Here is a 20,506-nt window from a genome sequence, read left to right as displayed (position 1 = left end):
CAGTTACTTAATAACTTCAGGTTTACAAAGTACTCGGGCAATCCTGTGAGGTTAGCACGATTGTGAGCCCCATTGTAGAGATGGGGAGACTGAGGCAAGCAGAGGTGAGGTGGTATGCCCAGGGTCATGGAGCTGCAAGTAAAGAACTCTATTCTCTACAGCTGCCTTTTGGGGGAGACCCCACGGATACACAAAGCATCTCCTGAGGCCATGTGGAGAGCGGCCATCAGCAGCTGGCCAGGGGAGGAGGGCCAGTGAGGGACCCGAGGATTCTCCCAGGAAGCCGTAGCCACCATCTCTGCTGTACACATGGAGTGTCCGGGCCCAGAGCAGGAAGCAGCCGGGACGGGATCTTCCGACTCCAGCGTCATCCCCATCGTCCACGCAGGACGTGGGGATGGATCCGGGAGAGGAGACTTGGATTGCAGCTAGCACAGCATTGGCTGCCCAGAGCATGGCGGCCACTTTGGCTTGCCTGGCCGTGGAGCCTGAGGACCTGGGCTAAAATCCCATTCTGAGTTCGGGGCAAGATGGGTAGATCTGGGAGCCGTTAGCCCAGGAGGAGCAGGGATCTCGCGCGGATCCCCAGCGCCCTGGAGCCCTCCGATTCAGAGAAAGCAGATGGAAACAGAAGGGCTGGGAAGCAATCCCAAAGCCTGGCCGCCTGCCAGGAGGGCTCCGCTCAGCACGGAGGCAGCCAACATCATGCTCTCAGCTCTACAGAGGGGATGGCGATGTTCCCCAGACTGCCTGGGACAAGGACAGGAGGTAACGCAGAGGGGAACGGGCTGCTCAGTTCTTTGGCTTTGCCTTTTCTCTGCCAAGGAAGCTAATTTTTGCACTGGAGAGGACAGAGCCAAAATGGATAATGGGGGCTCCATCACCAGAGCCTTGGCCGAGTCCTGCTGCCAGGCCCAGGGTGCCAGGGTAACTGGACGAGCGGGCAAGGGGTCCCTGGTGAATCGTGAGAATCACGGAGAGCAGAAGACCAAACTCAAGAGCTGGAGGAGGGCAAATCCTGTCCTGTTTTTTTTTAAAGGGAAGAGAACAAGAGGTTCACGAATGTTGCATTTTGTACATATTGTACCTATCTTCAGGCTTTTTCAATGTATTTCTCAATTGTGCTGATTTTTCTCTCTTTTTCTTTTTATGACTTTAAAAATACTCTTTGTTACATAGAATGGCTCTTTGAGAGGGGGAGGGAAGAGGATAATTGGGGAAATTATGCTGATGTAAAAAACAAAAGGCTTCAATAAAATTCTATTTTCTTTTTTTAAGGGAAGAGAATAAAGCCTGCAAATGATAGGCCAGAAATCTTGATTTTGTTCCTGGAAAAATTCTGGAATATATTTGTAACATTCCTCCTGTCTTACCACCACTCACACTGGCAAGTTGGCTTTCCAAGGAGTGGCTGCTACCACTTTAAGGATTCTAGGGGCAACCCTGTGGGAGACTAATCTCCTAATCCTAGACCATGAGCCCCAATCAGTGAGCTCCTCCTTAACAATCAGTCAGTAAACTCTGTCAGTTCTTTAGTAAAGGCATTTACTCAAATGGCAATAGATAAAAGCAAGCATAGAAATGATAATGTATTTCTCCCCCAAAAGGGATACCTTATCCCATAAATACACACAGAGTCTGTGGGAGAAGAGTAGGCATGAAATTAAATTACCATGCCTGTGAAACACGTATGTAGGGAACATACATGATAAGGTAATTATCAAACTTTGTTGAGGGGTGTCGGGTCAGTAATGGCCGAGTCTCTTTAAAGGCACTGACTGCATCACCATTAGTCTAGTTGGGTGGCTCATTTGTGGTGTTCCTCTTCAGGTGTAATGTCTCCTCTGAATGGGTAATCTGCTGCTGGACTGGGTCAAGCAAGTCCCTTTGGTTGCTGCTCTGGATCTGTTGAACTGGACCAGGCAGAGTACAGTTCAGTTCTCCTTAGGGAACAACATCTGTGCTGGACTCACTAGGATCACTTTTTGATGGACAGAGGCCATCTTTTTCCATCTTCACCCACCAGCTCAATCGGATGGTACTGTATTCTCTTCAGCTGATATGGTAACATATTGTTTTCAGCTAAGGAAACAATCAAATTCTTTGACTCCATTGAGGTAGGAGCTGGCTAGCCTCTCTCTGGTTCCAATAATTCTTCTTGGCTCAAAAGCCCTTTCCCTCAATATGACAATTCACATGGTCTTAGGTCATCAGTTGCAATTTATTTGGTTATTCTTCCCAAACTCTTTGAAGCATTTTAGACAGATGTGTTACTAGTTAGTCATTTAGTTGATAAACACTTATTAAGTGCAAGACTTGAACCAGCTGAGCAACAAGATGGTGAACTAGACATTTTCTTTGATCCCATGACCTCTCAAACATCTCCAAAACAAAAATGATGCACCAAAGATAAAGCAACATCAGCTGCCTCTGTGAATCTAAAAAAAGGTAAACAAACAAACCTAGAACCCAGGAACTCACACTCATTGACCTTGAGTTCACTTGGCACCCTTCCCCCGAAGCTCATTTTGCTGGCAGTGAGGCTGTACTAGAAGATCCAAGGACACAACAGAGACTTACATCAAAATCCACCCTTGTACCATGGTAACCCCTCATTCTTTCCAGTGCCATAGAGACCTGGGTTTCAGGAAATTTGCTCAGGCTTTGACAATCAGCTTGTTCATGGCCTTTCAGGAGCAAAAGCCTACTGTTAGACTGCAATCCAGAAGCACCAGCAGTACAAAGATTGGATCTGCTGGTGCAGGAGAAAGCAAGCGCTGCCATTGCTGGACTAGAGATCTGAGGAACAGAGGGGGTGGGATAAGTTACCAAGATAGGGCATCATGTGTTGGAGTGGGGGAGGGCTCTAAAGCACTCTGATAAGCCTGAGGGAAAGAGCACAGCATCTAGCTGGAGCCAGTTCTGACCACCCCAAAATCAGTGGGTACAGACACCTCAGCTGGTAAATTGTGGATTGTCCAGTGTGGAGGAGGCTGAGATGCTTTGAGATACAGCTCCTGCTCCCAAGGAAATCACAGTCAAAGGGGAAGGAGTCAGGAAGTGAATAATAAGGAAAATAAGACAGAAACCCCCCCTGAAAGTAACAATGATATCAGGAAGAAAAAATCTCAAGACCTTGAACATAAACAAACAAACTGTCAGGAAAGGGAAAGAAGGAAGGAAGGAAGGAAGGAAGGAAGGAAGGAAGGAAGGAAGGAAGGAAGGAAGGAAGGAAGGAAGGAAGGAAGGAAGGAAGGAAGGAAGGAAGGAAGGAAGGAAGGAAGGAGGGAGGGAGGGAGGGAGGGAGGGAGGGAGGGAGGGAGGGAGGGAAGGAAGGAAGGAGGGAAGGAGGGAAGGAGGGAAGGAGGGAAGGAGGGAAGGAAGGAAGGAAGGAAGGAGGGAGGGAGGGAGGGAGGGAGGGAAGGAAGGAAGGAAGGAAGGAAGGAAGGAAGGAAGGAAGGAGGGAAGGAGGGAAGGAGGGAAGGAGGGAGGGAAGGAAGGAAGGAAGGAGGGAAGGAGGGAAGGAAGGAAGGAAGGAAGGAGGGAAGGAGGGAAGGAAGGAAGGAAGGAAGGAAGGAAGGAAGGAAGGAAGGAGGGAAGGAAGGAAGGAAGAAAAAGAAGAGAAGATCCAACTTTTTTATTCAGAGATATTTTATTTTCCCAACTACACACAATAATTTTCAACATAGCTCATCAGCTCAGGGAGTGGGGAGGGAAGAGAAGAGGGAAAGAACATGAATCATGTAACCAGGGGAAAAGATTTTAAATTGATTAATTAATTAAAAATAATTTTCAACATACATTTTCAGAAATTATAAGATCCAAATGGTCTTCCTCCTTCCCTTCCCTCCCTACTCTTGGAGATGGTAAGTAATTTGATCTGGATTTGCATTAAAGGATTCAACATTTGATGACCCTGAAGAATTTGAGAACACAGGTCTGTAATACACTGTTCCTGAGTGGTTTAAAAAAGAAATGAGAATCATGAGAGCAGAACTTATGTTCTCCACAGCAAAAAGTGGACAAAATACAAAATTTTGAATGTGAAATGGCAAATCTGACCAAAGAAACAAAAGGGAGAATAATAGACTGGAAATGTAAAAATATACAGAACTGAAGAGCAACATAGAAGAAGAGAAGCAAAAATATTAAAAGATAATATGTTCCCTTTGCAAGCAAATATATTGAATTCAAAAATAACCTAGGGATTAGGTTATCTCCCAGAAGAACACAAGACAAAAAACCTTAACACCATAATGTAGGAAATAATAGAAGAAAACTGCTCAGAACTTCTGAACATAGAAAATGAAATTCCAAAGAATTTATAGATCACCTCCAGAAAAAAAAATACAACCTCAGAGTTTCAAACTCTTTTGCAATCCATAAGGAGAAAGACCTTTAAATACAAAGGAAAAGTTATTTGAATAAAGCAAGACTATTCTGTACATGCTAGAAGAGGAGGAGGGAGTGGGATGTGTTCTGAAGAGCACTGGATCTCAGGATGAAGTCTGGGGCAGCCTACTCTACAAATCTGAGCTTAACCATAGATAACCAAAGATGGATATTCAATAATAAAGCAGAGTTTGTAAAGTTTTTAGAAAGAAAACCAGAACTGAAGAGAGTATTTGCTTCTGGACAGAAGATTAGAAATAAAAGAAATGCAGGAAGAGTGAATAAAGGCAGGGCCAGGAACAGTAAGAGAGGGACAAATGACAGCAGGAGATTTCTTTCTAAATGTCCAGAGGAAAACAGGGGTGAAGGTAGAAATCTGATAGGGGTATTTGAGAATAGTGAAAAGGTGGACAGGGGACTTAATGGGCAGAACCTGGTGAAACTACATATAAGTGAATGTTTCTTTTGGGGGGCTACATTACATCATAGAAGGATGCCTAAAACCAGGAGAGAACAGGGAGATGGAGAGGAGTTAGTGATACACTGGAGTCAAGTCAAGGGCTAACAATGAGGAGAAGGTGATCTCTGGTCTCAGAAAGAGAAGAACTTATGGGAGAAGTAAGTGAGGAGAGAGGAAAGATTGAAAATGGGGAACGGGAAGAAAAGAGGCCCTACTCTGGAGGTGAGAGGGTATTCCACTGATGAATGCTCTTTTGGGTAAAGAGAGATAGTCAATGAAGAGAGATGGGGACCTTATACTGAATGAGCCCCAAGGGATTCTACTCACCCTAAGTGGTTGGAAGCAGTTGGAACCTCTGGGGGAATACCAGGAGTTCTCCAGGGAAATGTAGAATAACAAATCAACCAGAAAGGGTAGAGATAAATGATGGACTACATAATTGGGAACTTAGTGGAGGAGGAGCCCCATGGTGGGATAGGGTCCTCTCTGACACCTGCAATAATTGTCATTATTCTGGAAATGAGGCACAACAGAAAAGAGGAAGGCAAGGGAACTGGGTTTACAACCAAGAATCACCTATGCATCAAAAATATTCTTTCAGAAGAAAATATGGTTATTTAATAAAATAGATTTCCAAGTATTCCTAAAGAAAAGACCAGACTTAAGAAGAAAATTTGATGTCCAAATACAAAATCTGAGAGAAACATAAAAAACAATAAAAGAGAAAGAGAAGAATGTAAGGTCCTCAATAAGGTCAAATGGTTTATATTTCTAAATGGAAAGATATTCATAACTCTTAAAATGTTTTTCTATCATTTATCATAATAGAAGACATAAATAGAGGAGGTGGTAGTAAGCTATTTAGAATAATATGTAAAATTAGAATTTTAAGTGGAATTTAATTAAGTAGAATTTAAGGCAAGTGGAAGCTAATGACTCCATGAGACATCAAGAAATAAATGAACAAAGTCAAAAGAATGCAAAAAGAGGAAAATGTGAAATAACTCACTGGAAACTAAGAATTATTGGACTCTCTGAAAGCCAGGATATATTAAAAAAAAAAAAAGAACTTAGACGTTATCTTTCAAGAAATCATCAAGGAAAACTGCCCCGATATTCTAGAACCAGAGAGTAAAATATAAATAGAATGAATCCACCAATCACCTCCTGAAAGAGATCCCAAAAGGGTAACTCCCAGGAATGTTACAACCAAATTCCAGAACTCCCAGGTCAAAGAGAAAATATCACAAATAGCCAAAAAGATACAATTCAAATACCTTGGAGCCACAGGCAAGATAACCCAAGATTTAGCACCTTCTGCATTAATGGGTTAGAGGGCCTAGAATATGATTTTCTGGAGGATGAAGGAGCTAGGACTTCAACCAAGAATCATTTACCCAGCAAAACTGAGCATAATCCTTCAGGAGAAAAGTTGGATATTCAGTGAAATAGAGGACTTTCAAACATTCCTGATGAAAAGACTAGAACTGAATTGAAAATTTTATTCTCAAATACAAGACTCAATGGACATATAAAAACATAAACAGGAAAGAGAAATCCGAAGCCATTCAGCAAGGTTAAAGTGTGTATGTACATCCCTACATGGGAAATTAACTCCTAAAATTACTTGATCATTATTAGGGCAGTTAGAAGTATACATAGGCAGAGGGTGAAGGTGTGAAAGGATAATATCTAAAAAAAAAAATAAACTGAAGGCATGAGAAAGAGGAATACATTGGGAGGAGGGGAAGGGGAAATAGAATGGGGTAAATTATCACACACAAAAGAGACATGAGCTTTTACAGGGAAGGGGAAGATGGTGGAGGTGGGGAGGGAAGTGCTTGAACCTGACTCTCATTGGAACTGGCTCAAAGAGGGAAGAACATATCAATCAGTTGGGTATAGGAAGCTTTCAGGAAAGTAGGAAGGGAGGGAGATGAGATGGGGGTGCTTATAGAAAAGATGATGTAGTGGTCAAAAGCCAAACACTTTTGAGCCAGAGGATAAACAAGTCAGGAAAATAGGATGGATAATGGTTAAAAAAAATGTTTACCGGTCTCTCCAACAAAGGCCTCACTTTTCAAATATATAGAGGAAACAAGTCAACTGTATAAGAATACGTCATTCCCAATCGACAAATGGTCAGAGGATATGAACAGGCAGTTCTTAGATAAAGTAATTATAGCTCTCGATAGTCATTCAAAAAATGCCCTAAATCACTATTAATTAGAAAAAACAACCACCACTCTGAGGTACCACCTCACAACTAGCAGGTCGGCCTTTATGACTGAAAAGGAAACGGACAAAATTTGTGGGAAAATTGAGACGGGGACACACTGCTGGGAGAACTGTGAACCCATTCAACTGTTCTGAAGAACAATTCGGACCCACACCCAAAGGGCTATAAAACACTTCCCTACCCTTTAACCCAGCAATGCTGTTACTAGGTTTGTATCCCAAAGAGATAAAACACAAAAAGAGGAAGGATCTACATGTACAAAATATCTAGAGCTCTTTTGGTGGGGGTGGAAAGCGAGGGAATATTCATCCATCTGTTGGGGAATGGCGAAGTCATAGTATGTGACTGTGAAGGAACACTAACTATGGTGCTATAAGAAATGACAAGCAGAAAGAACTCAGAAAATCCTGGAAAGAGTTCACGGAACTGAAGCAGAGTGAGATGAGCAGAACCAGGAGAAAAACATACATAGCGATGGCTATAGTGTTCCAGGACCAGCTGTGAAGAACTCGGCTCTTCTCAGCAGGATAAAGATCCAAAACAAGCCCCAAAGATTCATGGCCAAAAGTGCCATTTGCTTCCAAAGAAAGAGCCCAGACCAAAGGAAACGGTTTTCACTTTCTTAATTATTTTGTTTGCGTTTCCTACCACAAAAGGATCAACATGGACAACTGTTTTACATGATTGCACATGTAAAACCGCATCAGATTCTTACCATCTTGGTAGGCGGGGAAGGAAGGGAAAGAGGGCGAGGGAATGAGAGGCTCAAAATTCTTTTTAAAATGTTGGAAACTATTTTTACACATAATTGGGGAAAATAAAATAAAATTTAAATTAACATTTGATCAAGTGCTTGTTATATACCAGGTACTGAAGCGACATAGAAAGGCCCAAAACAGTCCCTGCCCTCAAGGAGCTCAGAATCTAGTGGGAGAGGATACATTGGGAATGATCACCAGAAGAAAGGTACTAAAGAAGGATCCGGAGTGGGATTACAGCAGTACTTAAATGAATCCAGGGAGGCTAGTGGGTGGGAAGGAGTGAGTCAGGGGAGCCAATCAGGCATATGAGTAAACTGAGATAAACAGCATTACATGACTTGCCCAGGGTCTTCCAGCTAGTAAGGATCTGAGGGCAGATTTGAACTAAGGAAGATGGGGCATTCCATCCATCACACCACCTAACGGGAGAGGGCTGGAGCCAAGGAACACAAAACTGGGGTTTCCATTTGATCCTGGAGGTGATAGACGGCCCCTGATTTATTGCGCAAGGGGTCATAGGGTCAGACGCGCCCTCCAGGAAGATGCCTTGTGGCAGGCACATCCTCCAGGAGACTACTGGTGGGAGGTGATGGGAGTCTGTACCAGAGGGAGGAGTCAGAGGGAATCACATACTTTGGCAACAGCTTGGTTATGGGGGATGAAAGAGTAAAGGGTGGGAGCCTGGAGGACTAGGAAGATGGTGGCACCCTGGGCAATGGTAGAGAGGTCTGGAAGGGAGACACGGCGGGGCAAAGATAATCAAGTGAGTTTTCAGACTCTGAAAGGATACCCAGTTAAGATGTCTAATGGGAGGAAGAGACTGGAGGTCAGGGGAGAGGTCAGGACTGGACAAATAGATCTGAGAACCCCCCCCCAGAGATGGTCATTCAATCCACAGGAGCTGATGAGGCGCCAGGTGAAGCCGTCTAGAGGGAGGAGAAAAGAGGGCCCAGGACAGAGCCCCAAGGAATGCCTATGGTCACAGGGCAGGATGTGGAGGGGAAAGCAGCAAAAGAGACAGAGAAGTTGGAGGAGAATGGATGGGGGGGGGGTCCTTGAAACCTCGGAGAGGAGAGGGTGATCGACAGTGTCAAAGACTAGAGAGAGGCCCAGAAGAAAGAGGATTAAGGAAAAGCCTCGGGTCTAACGGACTGTGTCTCTCCAGAAGCAATGGAGCTTTCCGAGTCTCCCACCCTGCCTTGGGGGCATCTGGGGCATCTGCAGGTTGTCCCTTTACATCGAGGGACGCGACACCCACACGTAATATGAAAAGGAAGTCAAGGAGCTTCCCAGAAGAGGAGCCGTGAGCACCGGGAGACGTCCTGGCTTCATGGGGAACAGGAGAGACGCGTTTCGTTCCCTCTCTTCATGGAGACGGCAGTTTTCCTAGATTCCAGCGAAGGATGTTGATCAGACACTTAGTCGAACTTTGGGAAAGTTGGAGAGACATGAGCCAGGAGGCAGGGCCCTTGGGTGCCTTCAGACCTGACCCTCCGCGTTAACGTGGAAGGGCTCCAGGGGCCTGCCCCAGGCATCCGGGCTTCTCTTGGCAGTTTACTGAGTGGGTGAAGATGCAAGTGACATGCTTAGCACATCTTCAGGTGACCCAGAGGCCAAGGTAAAGCTAGTAACACTTGCTGATGGCATCGAGGTCCTGTTTACAGTTTGGAATGTTAGCCCAACCTTGTCAAATGAAACTCCATAGCAATAAACTCGGATTCAAGAAAGCATCGGCTCCCCAAGGACCGGCTTGGGAGCCGGGGGGAGCGAGGTGGGTGACAGGAGGGCAGCCCATCTAAAAGAGATGGGGGGTCAGGGAACTCTTTTTGGGTCGTTCAGCCCTGTCTGGCACGGCCAAGCCTCTGGATTGGTTTGCCATTTCCTTCTCCAGCCCACTTTACAGGGGAGGGACTTGCCCAGGGCCACCCGGCTGGTAAGATTCTGAGGTCAGACCTGAATTGAAGAGCGCCTTTCCACTTCAGGCCGGGCGCTCTAGCCCCGAGCTGCCTACCCCGCTACCACTGTCTCCGCAGAAGCGGCGAGAGAGCTGGCGAGGAGGGGGGAGCTCTGCTGCTCTGGGCCCTGCTCGGCACCGCCCGCAGGGCAGGGCTCTGGAGACACGTTTAGGACCCACTTCGGAAGCTGAAGAGCATCAACGGGAGGGTGAAAGGGACGGGGATGGAGCCCTGGAGCATGTGTGAGGGCTAACTGCAGACATTCCCCACATGACGAGTCTTCTCAGGGAAGAGTGGGCTGCCTTGGACGGTGGCCAGCTCCCCGGCACAGGAAGTCTCCAAGCAAAGGCCAAAGGCCACTCTTTGGATACGCTGTGCTGGTCACTTCTGTTCAGTCCCCACCCAGAGGGTCGCTGGGGTCCTGGTTCTGTGATTCGGGGAAACACGGCCTAACAGCAAAGAGCCCGGAGCTGTTGCGTGTTCCAGGCCCCGGCCTGTTCCGTCATCCAACCTTCTTTTCCTGAGGGGCCGATGCCCACCGTGGAGGACAGTTAGAAGGAAGCTACGGCACAGACGGTAAGGAAGCAAAAGCGTCACATCTGCTCAGTACAAGATGGGGGGAAACAATCGTGGACGTCTTGGTGGAGTCTGGGGTGGTAGGACGAGGGCTGAGCCTCCAGGACCAAGACGGCCAGCCAGCTGGTTAGATGGCTCCTCACCAAGCCATCTCAGGAGGCCTGGCATGCCGAGGCCAGCCCTGGGTCCCTCCTCAGCCAGCAGCACTGTTCCCTCTCCTTCCTCCAAGAGAAGGCGACCTCTGGAGGGTAGGGAAGACCTAGCTTGCTTTCCACTTGAACGTGCATTTCCAGCACTCACCACAGTGAATAGCGCATGGAGTAGGTGCCGGATGAAGGTCAGCTGATGACTGGGACCTCTTCTCCATCCTTGGGGCCCTGGTTTAAGAAGAACGTCGATACAGGGGCAGCTATGGCCTGGAAGCCAAGTCTAGGTAGGGAAGGTTCTGTGTTCCAATCTGGACTCGGACATGTCCTAGCTGGGGGACCCTGAGCAAGTCACTTCCCCCCCAGTGCTAGCCTTTACCACTCTTCTAAGTCTTTATTGAAGCAAAGCCGGAAACTTGATAAGCTGGAGCCAATCCGGAGGAGGGCAGCCGGGCCAAGGGAGGGTCCAAGGCCTGGGAGGGTCAGCTAAGGAGGAACAAGCTGCCGTCATCTGATGGAATGCATTCTTTTTTACTCAGAGGCAAAATCACTAGAAGGAATGGATGGAAATTGGATTTCAAGTGGAATTAGAATATTTTTACATCAACTAATGTGCCTGCTCCGAGGCACTGAGGATACTTAGGCTGGAGAAGAGAAGACTCTGGGGACAGGAGAGCTGCTTTAAGTACCTGAAGGTCTCTCACAGGGCAGCTCGGTGGCCCAGAGCATCAGGGCCTGGAGTCAGGAAGACCCAAATTCAAATCCAGCCTCAACAGTCACTGGCGAGGTGACCCCTAGACAAGTCCCTTTGCCCTGTTTGCCTCAGTTTCCTCATCTGGAAAATGAGCTAGAGAAGGAAATGACCAACCATTTTGAGCATATCTAGCAAGAAAACTCCCAAAGGGGTCACAAAAAGCTAGGCAACCCTCAGAGGAGGGATGGGGTTGGTTCCCTTTAGCCCCAGAGCCAGGAGCAAGTTCTGGGAAGACCTTCCTGCCAATTAGAGCTGTCCAGAAGTGGAATGGGGGGCCAAATGGAGAAGTTGTACCTCCTTCTCCCCTCCCTGGAGGTTTTCAAGTTGAGGCTGGAAGGCTCCTTGGAAGGTATGTCAGAGCGGGGATTCCTCGTGGTGTGGGTGGGACCAGAGGCTGCCGAAACTTTCCAACTCACAAATTCCATGACTGTGATTCTGGGATGGGGATGACCTGCCCTTCCCCCTCCAGGGGCTCCTAGCTGGCAGTCGACTATGGGGATTCTGACTTGGGAAAGATGCCGTCATCCAAGGAGTCAAATCTCCCTTTTTTCCTTGCCCGAGAAGGGAAAGGAGGCCCTCTCTCTGTGCCTCAGTTTTCCTTTCTGTAAAGCAGGAGATACACCCCACCCGTCCAAGCTCCCCAAAGGGATGATAGCTTTAGAAATCGATCCTGGCCCCAAGCGCCATGGACGTGCCATCTGCCCTGGCCCAGAAAGGACGAGGCCTCCCCGCCTGCTCTCCTTCCTCCCAGTTACCACCATCAGTCCTCCCCGCTGGCCCGTCTGTGGCTCGAGATCAGAGGATGCCTCGGTCTCGAGCCCGCCCAACTCCCTCCTTGTACAGAAGGAGGACCTGAGGGAGAGAGAAATGCCCGGCACAGGAGGCCCGTTGGCAGTGCAGGGGCAGCGCGTGCTAAGCTCGTGTAGGAACTCTGGAGAGGCGGGCAGGTCGCGAAGGCCGCCAAGCGTCCCCGCCGGGCTGGCCGATCTCGGGGGCTGCCTGCTGCCCTGCAGACGAGCGGCCAAAGCTGCGAGCGGCCGCATCAGCCATCACCGGAGCGTCAAGTCGGGGAAGGAAGGAGAGAGCGAGAAGCGGCCTTCTCCGCCGGGCCGGAAGGCTGCCTCCCTTGACCTCCGCCCCACAGGCCCGTCTTTCCAAACCCGGCAGTGATGTTGGCCGGGCCTTCCGCCCCCTCTGCTCCTCCAGTCCAGCCGGCTCCTGCCAGCCCCTCCCTGGGGGACTCCAGGTAACAGGCCCGAGCGGCTCCCCCCAGAGGATGAGCAGCTCCCGAGACCAGGAGGACTGGAATGACTCGAGTCTCTGCTTCCCCGAGGCACAAACACAGCTGCCTGGCGCTCTCTCTGCCAGCGGTAATAACAGGGCCAAAGGAACGGGCCCCGCCTGGCACTCCGGAAGAAGAGGGAGGCCCCGCCGCGCACAAGGCCCAACAAGACAACGTTGCCCAGCTCTCGCCACCTGTCGCTGCTCTGGAATGTCCTCCCGCCTGGCCCCTGCCAGCCCGGCGCTTGCTTCACATGCCTCCGCCCTCCGCCTGACCAGTATTTCTGGCCCGAAACGACCCCACATGTTCCCCAGCTCACACGCCAAGCGTCTGGGGCCGCCGCCACGGCGATGAGCCGGCCAGAGTCTGGGGGCGGCGGAGGCTGTGAGGTGGGGAGGGCCGGGGCCGCGGGCTCCTTCCTGGCCCCAGGGAGTCCCACGCGAGTGGGGTGGGCTCCCCCCAAGCCCTGCACCCCCCCGGAATGCCCAGGCCAGGGGGGACCCCAAATAAGGCTTCTTAGGGAGCAGCCCCTGCAGCAGCAAAGACCCAAGAGAGGATTCGGATGCTGGCCGAAGGAGCCAGCTGGGTGGGACGTGGAGCACGAAGGAAAGGGGAGGGGGTCCAGAGGCCCGGGATGAGGAAGGAGCAGCTGGGTGGCTCGGTGGATGAGAGTCAGGCCTGGAGACAGGAGGTCCTGGGTTCAAATCTGGTCTAAGAACTTCCTAGCTGGGTGACCCTGGGTGAGTCACTTGACGCCAATTCCCTAGCCCTTACCGCTCTTCTCTGCCTTGGAATCAATACTTAATTCGAATACAGAAGGCAAATGTTTTAATAAATAATAATAAAGCTAAGGGAACCAGGCAAAGAGGAACAGATGAAAGGATCCAGCCTGCCCTGAACAGGAATCCTCTATCTTTGGCTTCCCTGACAAGCGATGATCCAATTAAACTCAACAAACATCTCCTTAGGCTTTGGCCGAGGCCCGCGACAGGGAGGCCTCTCCAAGGGAACGCTTTCTACCTGGAACAGCCTTCACAGGCACGGAGATTTCTGAGCTAAACCCCCAATTTGCCTGCCTGCCCCATCCCTCCTTCCTGCCATTCGCTGCTCCTAGATCTGGCCTCTGGGGCCTCCCTGCCTCCCCCCCCCCAAAGAACCTGCCAGGATCTGAAGCCACTTCTCGTGCCCCCCCCAGGAACTTCCCAGACCTTCCACTGAAGCTCCTCACATGCTGCCTGCCATCCTTGGGACAAACTCTCGCCAGCCCTGTTATTACAGCCTCGCCTTGAATCATCGGGTGCCCCATTTCTGGAGCTTGTGGCTGTCAACAAGATGCCTCCTCAGCAATGGCATGCGAGGCACGCAGGCCCCATGATTCTCGTCTGACCGCCGAGGACGCCGAGGCCCATAAAGGGAGGTGACTGGACCAAGGCCACACAGCTAGTGAAGCCTAGGAAGCAGCGATGGAGGAACCATGAATGGGATCAGAGGGGACGCCCTGAGGATGGGGCTCTCGCGCCCAAGGATCCTGCTCACTTCCACAGATCACTTTGATTCTGATGGGAACCACCCATTATTTCCTCTCCCCAGGCCGGGGGCCTTTGAGCTCTCCAAAGCGTGGCTGACGGGGCTGGTGTTGGAAGAGAAGGCGACACCACTAAAGGGAGGGTCTGGAGCTTCAGAAAGGGAAACAGCAGCCAGGAGGAAGCGGTGCAGGGCCTTCCTCAGAAGCAAGTCCGTCAAAGGCACTGCACTTCCTGTTGCAACAGGCCAGGGGACCCCGATCTCCACCGAGCAGTTCCTAAGGTGTCCCGATGACCCCACAGACCAGAGGCCGAACGTCAGACCCTGCGGCCTGGTGCTCTACACGCTGCGGCTACCTGCACACATCGGGAAGGCTGTCAGAGGGATGAACCTTGTTTCACTTGGCCCTACAGGGCAAAACCGAGATCCGTGGGCGGCACCCTTTAGCAGCTCACTCCAGGGGAGAACACGGTCACCATGACCATGTCTAAAGTGGTGGGTGTTCAAGGGAGGGCTGAATGGCCGGCCTCCACGCTCTCCCGGGGACCCCTCGGCTCCGGGATCCCAAGGCCCCGGGAAGCCGTTTGATTTTTCTGGAAAGAAAAGCCGGCTGAGGTCAGCCCGGCCTCGTTTGGGGCTCTTGGAGGACCGGCCGGCCCCCTGCCCATGGCTTGTTTACTGCTCTCTTAGGAAAGGGCTTGGGGGCTGAGGTGGGTGGGGCGAGGATGCCACAGCCTGTCATGTGTCATCCGTGGAACCAGGAGAGGCCAAGCTGTCACTCTGGTTAGGTGGGTCCCCGCCCTGCACGAGGCAGGGGGAGTCACGACTTCTGAGTGGCGGAGGAGACAAACACGGGGTGAGTCACCCAGCCCTGCTGTTCCACTTCTCGTCCCTGACTGGTGGGCAGCGGCTTCACCCAGTGGAGGACGAGTCTGACTTCCATCCATTACAGAGCCGAATGTCGGGCCTGGTTCTTGGGGGGCCCCTCAGAGCCCTCCTCTTCCCCAGCTCCCTTTCGGAGGGTCCCCTTTTTGTCCTTCCTCGATTCCTCTCTCGTTTCTCCCTGCCTCCTCCTGTCCAGCTTCTGACGCTCCCTTTCCTCCCCTTCCGGGCCTCTCCCGTCTCCCCCCTTGGCACAGAGAGCCTGGAAAGAGAACAGAGGCCGCCTGGGAAAACAGAACCTGGGGTCAGAGAGCGGTCCTACTGTGTGCAGGCCCCAGCCCGCCCGGCTCCTTTCCCTTCTCTCCATTCCTGGCCCAGCCCCACCCGCTGGGGTTTTTCTACCCTCGATCTCTTTCGAAATCTCCTGCCGGAGGGGTTTTCCAACACCTCCCGGTTCTGAATCACCTGCTCTTGGGCACTCTGGGACATCCGCAAAGCGTCCATCCTGGGCTGCCCAAGCCTTGGGGGGAGGGGATCGCTCCTCCCCACCCCCGGCCTGATATCTCTCAACATCCCACCCAGCAGAGCCTCGCTAATGAAGGGGGGAAATCATAGGCCGAGCCGCCTTCCCTACGAGCCGGGTGACCCTGGGCACGTCACTTGGCTGTGCTTGCCTCAGTTTCCTCATCTGGAAAATGAGCTGGAGAGGGAAATGGCCAACCACTCAAATATCTTGGCCCCCCCAAAAGCTCCAATGGGGTCATGAAGTCGGACACGAGTGACAACAGCTATTGAGGGGCAGCTGGGTGGCTCCGTGGATAGAATGCCAGGCCTAGAGACAGGAAGTCTTGGGTTCCAATCTGAGTTCAGACACTTCCTAGCTGGGTGATCCCAGGCAAGTCACACCCTGCCACCCCTCCCCCACCCCTTGCCAGTCTTTTGCCTTAGAACTCAGACCCAACCCTAAGACAAGGTAAGGGTTCAAAAAAAACAAGGGGCAAAGAAGCAAAAGACGTGAAGAGACGGTCAGTCAGTCAGTCGATGACCCTTTCCTCGGCCGACCCTGCGCTCTGAAGGGAGGCACAGAGCAGCGCGGGCGCCCGGTGCAACGGCCCAGCACGCTACACACAGGCTGGAAGGGACAGAGCCGGCAGAGAGGCGGCCGAAGGCACGCGCGTTAGGGGCGACCGGAAGAGCCTTCCAGGAGACGCTGGGCCTTCCCTGGGGCCCGAGGGAGCCCAAGCTCAGGGAGGGGGAGCCGTGTGGGCCCGTCACGGCGTCCAAGAGTCCAGGGGGCCCTCCCACAGGGGCGGATCCCTTCTGCCCTCAGGAGGGGCCGGCGGCTCCTGGGCTCACTGACCCTCCTCCGCCTGGCGGCACTCCTCCCTTCACCCCCCCCCACGGGCACCGTGGGGGCCTTGTGGCCCGGCAGCCACGCGCACGGACAGAAGCGACAGCAAGGCGGGGCGGGCAGAGGAGAGCCGCTCGCAGCTCTTCTGGGCGCTCAAGGAGAATTTTGTCAGTGACGGGAGGGGCCGCTCAGCCCAGGAAGCCGCGCTGAAGGCCAGAGCTGCAGAGCTCCCCCCCGGCCCCCCCCATGGGGCAGCACCCAGTCCCTCCCCGCGCCCCCTCCCCCTCCTCCTCCTGCACTTCTCGGGGCACTTTCCCTGCCGGCTTCGCTCAGGGTCCTCTGCTTTGCCCGGGCCGCCTCCACGTGCCCAGCAAATGCTTCGGACAGTCACGAAGCGAGCAGGCGGCCCCCAGGCCTTCCTCCAGCAGGGCCTCTGTGGGCCTCTGAGGAGCCCAGACCAGGCTCAGGGGACCCCTGGGGACCGGCTGCTCCTCGAGGCGCCCATGGCTAAATGCGGCCCTGAGGAAGCCCTCAGCTGCTCTCTGGCCAGGCTCCCCCAGGGGCCGTAATGGGGGGTCCTGCTGGGGGCTGCGGGGGACGAAGGCCGGCCACACGTCCACGTGCGGCCGAAGCCGGAGGCGGCCCAGCCCAGCTGTCCAGGCTGTCCAGGGAAGGCTCGACGTTGCCCTTCTGCCTTGAACCTTGACGCCTAATTGAACTTTCTTAGGTGGAGGTGAGTCAGTCACGGCCGCCCTCCCTGCCTACAACACGCGCCCATCAAAGGGGCTCAGAGGAAGCCCATTTTTTCACCCAACCTGTTATTAGCTCCTGTTACAAGGGATGACAAGGACCAGCGTGACAGGCTACTCCGAGGTGGTGGAGAGTTTCCGTGAAGACGACGGGCCCCTCCTCCCCGTCCCCCCGGCCTGGGCCACGGGGACCCTCAGGCCCCGATCCTGGGCCCCCCAGCCTGGGCCACGGGGACCCTCAGGCCCCTCCTCCCCGTCCCCCCGGCCTGGGCCATGGGGACCCTCAGGCCCTGATCCTGGGCTGCCCGCCCGGCAACAGGCCTGAAGGCAGAGCCGGTCACAAGGCCTGCCCGGCCGCCCATGGCCAGCCAGCAGAGGCTGTCGGGCATCCCCCCCTCCCAGATCAGGCCGGAGGCCCGGCGAGCTCGCGATACGCACAGCCGGGCGCCCAGCGTGCCAGGCCAGGCCTAACGTGCCCTCCTGACGCCAAGCGTCTAGAAGGTCGGCCCCTCGCTGCGCCCAACAGGACACCCCGGACCGTCAATAACAGACGCTCCGGCCGCTGGTGCCCCGACAGCTGCGGCCTTTGGTGTGGGGAGGGCGCTGGAGCTGCGTCTCCAGGCATCCTGCGGGATCCCATAAAGCTGGGCTTAATCAGCTCGTAAACCTGCGAGTGACTCGGCCCTTCTGGCGGCGAGCTCTGGGCTTCAGAGGCTGTCTCTGTGACTCATCCCGGCCATTTCCTCTAAGGTCGCCCATCCTGCTCCCTCCTGGCAGCTAACTGGCCTCCCCCAACGGCAAAGGCTCCTCCAGGGCCGCCACAAGGAGGCGCGGGGGGGGGGGGCCGCTGGTAGAGCAAGCGCCCCTCGGCACCCCCACTGCCCAAGGGACAAGCAGGAACGGTCCCTGGGAGAGCCCCTGGGGCGCTCGGACATCGCCGGGCACCAAGGAGGGGAGCCCCCCAAACACGGCGGCCGAGGCTCTGTCGCCTAGTCCTCTCGGGTCCGGCTCGTCCCAACAGAACTACAACAGGACTCGTCCTTCGGGACGTGTCGGGACGTGTCCTGCCTCTGCCCGCCCCCCCAAGAGCTTTGACGAGGCGGGGAGGCCGGCCCTGCTCCCTTCTACCAGTCTCTTTGCCTCTCTTCTCGGGGGGGTCCCACGCGCCATGACTGGCGAGCCAGCAAGGACGCTGCCCCCCCCCCCCCCCAGCGGCTCTCTGAAGCAGTCAGATGTCTCCCTGCTGCCCTGGTGGGAGGAAGTGGCTGAAGATGGTGTTAATAAGATTCCATTTATCAGACCAAAGACAGCCTGCCCAAAGGCCCCTCAATGACTCTCCTCCTTCCCCCTCTTAGACCTCAGGCCTTTCCTTGCGGACGCCCAGAGGGCATTCATCCTTTGGGGAAACTGAGGCAGACAGCGGTGGCCCCGTTTTCCCAGGTTCCCTCAGCTCCTAAATGTCTGCGGCAGGACTGCACCTCCTCGGTTCTGGGAAGAGCTGGGACGGAGTCCAGGGAACTCGGTTAGAGCTCTCTGGGGCCGTAGCTCAGCCGTCTGGCCCAAATCTGGGAGCTACCAAGGGGGAAGGGAGGAAGGATGGCCCGTAGGAGCCCAAGCCCTTGTGGCTGCCCTTGGCTTCTGGGCCTCCCTCCTGGCTCCCTGGGGGGCAGGATCCAGCTTTCGCTCATCCCCTCCAGGGCACAGGGCAGGCCTCAGTCTGGGCCCTGGGGGGGCAGAGGGTTGGAGTGCTGGGTGGCGTGGCTGATTGGGAGGCCTTCGAGCCCCAGGGAGCCACCCAGGGGATGAGGGATCCCAGGGGACCGTTCAGAGAAGCACCCTCGGGGGCACAACTTGGGGAGGCAGCTGCAGGCAATTCTGGGCCTGGGTCAGAAGAGGACAACCAGGACGGAAAAGAAACGGGCCACCCCCCCCCCCACAGCGGCAGCCCCAAGCCTCGGCCCCCCCCCCCCCCCCCCCCGAGTGTGTCTCGCCTCACCTGGACCTCCTCCCATCACTCTTCTCTGCGGAAGTGAAACTGTCTCTCACTCGCCTCCTTTTTCTTTTTTTTCTTAAATTTGGGAAGTGAGCAGGAAGCACGCCGGCTGGTGGGGATCCTCGATCTGGTCTTCAAGCCCCAGGAAACCTGCAGACAGAGGAGAGGAGAACACGCATTCTGGGTCTGTGGGGCTGATAAGGGCAACGAGCCAGCAGCCAGAGAGCACAGAGCTTGCACGGAGCCCCCGCCAGGGCCGGCTCCGGAGCCGCGTCCAAGCGGCCGCTCTCGGCTCGGTGAACTCGCCCTGGACTATCACAGCTTTGAGCCATCCCACATGGGCCCGGATCCCAAGATCACGAGGCCGGCCAGGGCTGGAAGGACACTTCTCATCCCCTCCAGTGCCAGAGCGCCCTGTGCGAGCCAGCTGCTCAGCAAGCCTTGTGGGACGGACAATAAGACTCCCTCGTGGTGAAGAACAGGCTGGGATGTCCGAGATGGACGGCCCCTGGCTGCGGCTGGCCTGGGGGAGAGCCCACCAACAGTCGCTGGAAGGCAGTGAAGGACTGCGTGCGCGCCATTCTGGGGGGCTCCCACTGAGGCAGGGGCTGGCTCAGGCAGACCCGGCTGCTTGCCTGAGCAGGCCCTGCCTCACGGAGCACTTGGGCCGTTGTCCAGCCATCATGTGGCAGGAAGGAGTCTTGAACCCGCGGTGCCGAGCCTCTAGGCCAGGCTCTTCTCTATTACCCCTCTAACTGCCTTCGGTGACTTTCTCCTTTCTAGAGGAAAAGTATCCCAGCTTTACAGATCCTGTCGTGCTTCCAACTCTTTGTGACTTCACTCTGGGGCTTTTCTTGGCAAAGTTCCTGGAGTGCTTTACATTTCCAGCTCATTTTACAGATCAGGAAATCGAGGCAAACAGGGTGAAGTGATTTGCTTAGGGTCACACAACTAGGAAGTATCTGAGGCCAGATTGGAACTCGGGAAGAGGAGTCTCTATCCAGTGCCCTGCCTAAGCTATAGGGTTATAGATTGAGAGGTGAAAGGGGCCTTGGAGATCATCCAGACTCATTCCCTGATGTCCAAGTCTCCTTATGGCTCGTCCTTCTAACTTGTGTCTCCTTGAGAACAGCCAGCAGGAGAATTCTCAGATATGGAATACCGTCACTCATGACTGCTCGAGTGGATTCCCTGAAAGGCAGCTCAGCAACTACAGTGTGTTCTGAGTCCACATGAGAGAGAGATGATTCTTGACAGACAGGGAGACTTCTGAGTCTTGCATAAATGTGGAGAGATGAGACAAAGAAAAAAAAGGGAAGGAAGGAAGGGAGGAAAGGAGGGAGGGAGGGAGAAAGGGAAGAAGAGAGGAAGAAAGGGAAGGAAGGAAGGAAGAAAGGAAGGAAGGAAGGAAGGAAGGAAGGAAGGAAGGAAGGAAGGAAGGA

At 53.4% G+C, this 20,506-nt stretch overlaps 1 protein-coding gene across 1 annotated transcript in view; it reads right to left on the bottom strand.

Moving 5' to 3' along the window:
- LOC103092046 (protein IWS1 homolog) overlaps window positions 1–20,506 on the bottom strand; it is a 46,728-nt gene that overhangs the window by 7,760 nt on the left and 18,462 nt on the right. The window contains exon 3 of the mRNA XM_007502723.3: window positions 19,068–19,214. The gene's annotated coding sequence lies outside the window, so the exon portion shown is untranslated. The remainder of the gene's footprint in view (window positions 1–19,067; window positions 19,215–20,506) is intronic.

Source organism: Monodelphis domestica, chromosome 6 (genome assembly GCF_027887165.1).
Source record: "Monodelphis domestica isolate mMonDom1 chromosome 6, mMonDom1.pri, whole genome shotgun sequence".
Lineage (NCBI taxonomy): Eukaryota > Metazoa > Chordata > Mammalia > Didelphimorphia > Didelphidae > Monodelphis > Monodelphis domestica.
Note: the sequence above shows the minus strand (reverse complement) of the source record. Positions and strands in the feature narration are given on the sequence as shown.